The sequence below is a fragment of the Bos taurus genome, chromosome 2 (assembly GCF_002263795.3).
Source record: "Bos taurus isolate L1 Dominette 01449 registration number 42190680 breed Hereford chromosome 2, ARS-UCD2.0, whole genome shotgun sequence".
Taxonomy (NCBI): Eukaryota; Metazoa; Chordata; class Mammalia; order Artiodactyla; family Bovidae; genus Bos; species Bos taurus.
Window position 1 is genome coordinate 111,486,844 of NC_037329.1, and position 4,131 is coordinate 111,490,974.

At 35.9% G+C, this 4,131-nt stretch overlaps 1 non-coding gene across 1 annotated transcript; it reads left to right on the forward strand.

The window, feature by feature from the left end:
* Positions 1–1,130: 1,130 nt before the first annotated feature.
* On the forward strand, positions 1,131–1,237 carry LOC112443698 (U6 spliceosomal RNA). The gene has a single exon (XR_003032106.1). It is a non-coding gene; the product is annotated as a U6 spliceosomal RNA (small nuclear RNA).
* Positions 1,238–4,131: the final 2,894 nt, after the last annotated feature.

Below are 4,131 nucleotides of genomic sequence, written 5' to 3' on the forward strand. Positions count from 1 at the left end.
TTCAAAAGAAAGCCTTACCTCCCATCCATCCAGCATGTTTTCAGCAATTACATTGTACTTTTAGATGTACAAACTTTCAGACCCCCCCTAAATTGGACAATCTGAAATATTGATGTCCAGCTTTGTGTTTTTCCTTGACTTACACTTGATTCTTTTAAGTGCAAAGCATGGAGTTAGATATGGGATAACTTGATTCATGTTGACATATCCAGAATTCACATACACTTAAGAAAGAGAAGCCAGGAATGCTGGTACTGTCCTCTAATAACCTCTCTTCTCACATTCCCTGGCTATTGCTACATAATGTGTCCTCTGGGGAGAGGCTCCCTTTTGAATGGAGCAAAGACAAAGACAATTGGTGAAAAGCTCTGAAGGGCACTGTGCCTTATTTTAATGGGGTGCCATGTTTTATCCATTAGTATTAAAATTAGTGTTAAGAAATGAGATGGACATCATGGGAACACATCTCTATGCAGTCATTTAAATTGAAAAGAGAAGGTTAAACATTTCCTGCCTCCCAAAAAAATTAGTCTGATTTTGCTGATAATTAGGATTGGCTTATTCAATTAGGTTAAATGATGGATATTGTCTATAAATTGAATGAGCTAAATCAGTAGCTCCAAAGTTATGCTGAAAATATCTGTAAAACAGAGCAAGACAAGTGTTTAACCAAAAATATACACACTATTAAAATAGATAATAAGAAACTAGTACCCACTTATGGGCTTCCCTGATGGCTCATCAGTAAAGAATCCACCTGCAATGCAGGAGACGCAGAAGATGCAGGCTCAATCTGAGTAGCGAAGATCCCCTGGAGAAGGGAATGGCAACTCACTCCAATATTCTTGCCTGGGAATTGCCCTGGACAGAGGAGCCTGGTGGGTTACAGTTCATGGGGTAGCAAAGAGTCGGATATGACTGAGCATGCATGCACACGCTACCTGACTATCTGTAGTAGTACAGCACAGGGAACTCTACTAAGTACTCTGTAATGACCTATATGGGAAGAGAATCTAAAAGAGAGGTTTTATATATATGTAGCTGATTCCATTTGCTAGATAGCAGAAACTAACACAGCACTGTAAATCAACTATACTCCAATAAAAAATAGTTTTAAAAAGTTAAGTTGCGTGCTCGCTTCGGCAGCACATATACTAAAATTGGAACGATACAGAGAAGATTAGCATGGCCCCTGCGCAAGGATGACACGCAAATTCGTGAAGCGTTCCATATTAAAAAAAAAAAAAAAAAAGTTAAGTTGCAATGTGGATCTGAGATTATATTAATGACACTTTGTAACATTAGAATCAGTTGTTATATCTTGCAAAAAAAATATTGTACTGGCAAAGGTGAAATGTACCATTTCAATTTTCTCCACCTTTTCGAAGTACATTGTGATAAAAGAGTGTGTTCTTGAAGGAAAGCAGAACAGGAATCATTCTTTTGTTAAAATATTGACATATTTTATTATTGGTTGTTAAGTATTTATGTCCCTGAATCCTAAAGTGGATCTATCCCGGCCCTCCCCTGGGACCTGGAACTGTAAGATGTCATGATCCAGAAACTGTAAGATCAATACCCTGCACAGTTAGGTGTCTGTGAGAACCTGTTCTCCCACTGAGGTCAGCATCTAGTTCAGTTGGATTGGTTGACTGTATATCTTACTGTTGGAGAAGGCAATGGCACCCCACTCCAGTACTCTTGCCTGGAAAATCCCATGGACGGAGGAGCCTGGTGGGCTGCAGTCCATGGGGTCACTGAAGAGTCAGACACGACTGAGCGACTTCATTTTCACTTTTCACTTTCATGCATTGGAGAAGGAGATGGCAACCCACTCCAGTGTTTTTGCCTGGAGAATCCCAGGGACAGGGGAGCCTGATGGGCTGCCGTCTATGGGGTCGCACAGAGTTGGACACAACTGAAGCGACTTAGATGCTAATATTTGGATATCTCTCCTGGTTATGAATATATTTAATAGTCATTTTACAAAGCTTAGTAAAGCTTTTGTGACAAACTGAGAAATGACTCCAAAAATGGATAACAAATAATTCTGCATTTAAAATTGTTTCCAATTTTTTTAAAATTTATTTTATTTTATTTTTTAACTGTACAATATTGTATTGGTTTTACCATATATCAACATGAATCTGCCACAGGTATACACGTGTTCCCCATCCTGAACCTTCCTCCCTCCTCCCTCCCCATACCATCCCTCTGGGTCGTCCCAGTGCACCAGCCCCAAGCATCTAGTATTCAATGAATTGGTAACTCAGACTGCCCCACGCTTGTTTGTTGAAATAGTTAAAAATTGGAAAAATTTCAACAAACAAGGGTGGGGCAGTCTGAGCTACCAATTCATTGAATACAAAAGCAATTTTTGATGAGATATCACCGTGTGATTTTTAGCATGGAACTATGGTGAATGTTAAAGAAATGGATGAAATTACTCTAATAAAACTTCCTTTCTCAGCTACATATTTTTGAGAACAACCTTTATCTGGGCTTGTGTTCCTAAAAATGAAAAATAGAAATAATACTGATGCTGAACTACAATTTTATTCTGTAATTAAGCAGTTCTCATTCACAAATACATGAACTAATTGGGAAATTGTCTCATGTATATATGTGTATATATATATATATATATCTCATTAGTGTAAATACATTTAGAGTAAAAATTTATGCTTAAAAATATCAAATTTTATGATATGATTATGTTGTTTTGATCAATAGTCTATTTCTAGTAGTTATAATGACAATTCAATCTAGAAGAAAAAAATTGCCACTCAGAACCTTAGAAAGAACCATTGGAAAAATTAAATTTCACTTACATCCATATTGTTATCAAAGGGGAAGTTTATATAATAATCAATAAAATGTTTCTAGGGGCAAATATATTTATTTGGGATAAAATTGTTTATGCGAAGTCGGATGGGATTAGGAGTCAAAGATATAAAGGAGCCATACAAAATTTCTATCTTTTAATGAAAAGCTTTACTATGTATTTAAAAACAAATGATGCTATAAATCAAATTAATATGGGATTTGTATTCTAGTGGATACATATAAAAGACTAACAAAATAAATGTATTTTTGTTCATGCACCATTGCCTTGACTTTTCTGATGTTATCCTAAACAAACCCTGGATTTATTGAAAGTCATTTATTGGATTTCAGAAGCAGTACTGTGGCTCCCACTTCACTTACAGTCACAAATCAGGGTCACACAGCTTCAAGAAATTCTTCTAGTGTGGCCCAACTCTTCAATTTTCAAACACAAAACTAAGGTTTAGGTTTAGTTACTGATCCATTATCATACAAGCTGCACGTGACAGACTGAGATCCGGAATACAAGTCACATTCTTGACTGGTACCCTGTTTCCTGAACTAAAACTGATACATTGAATCCTAAAGTATTATTTTTTGAAAGAGTTAATTATGGACCAATCTGAATTGAATATTTATAAAGTCTTATACAAATTCAAATCAAAAATTTCCATTTTTAGTTAACTACTTAATAAATCATATAAGAATATCCTCTGACATGAAATTAATTGTAAAGTAAAAAAATAATAATAATACAAAAATAAAGATAAAAAAAATCTGAATATATTTTTTTGAAATCTCCAGAAATAATAGCAAAGTCTTTGCGAAATCAGAGGGCGCTAAAGAAAGAACACAGGCTTTGGTGTATAGACCTGGGCTCAATTTCTAGTTGCTTAGTTACCAGTTGAGGCCTTTTGGGCTGTTTACCAAAATCTCCAGAGTTTGTTTTCTTTACTAGGAAAATGGAAATAAAAATCCCTGTCTGATGAGGTTAAGAATAAATGAGATTATATATAAGGTGAGTAGCATTACACCTGGCATATGTTCGGAAAGCTTAAATATACCAGTTTTCTTCTGGATATTACTACCTATTTTTTGGTCTCTAATTCCCAATGCATTTATCTGTTGTGTTATAGCTTCATGTCTTTGGACAATGTGGGAAGTCAATACTTCAGTGGCTCAATGAAGTGATTTTCAAGTTGTGAGCCAAAGGAGTTCTGTGGATGTAAGACAGTGGAGACGAGGGCTCGGAGAGAAAGAAAGTCACGGAGCTCCAGTTCCGTCATTAACTTATGTCAGTGATTT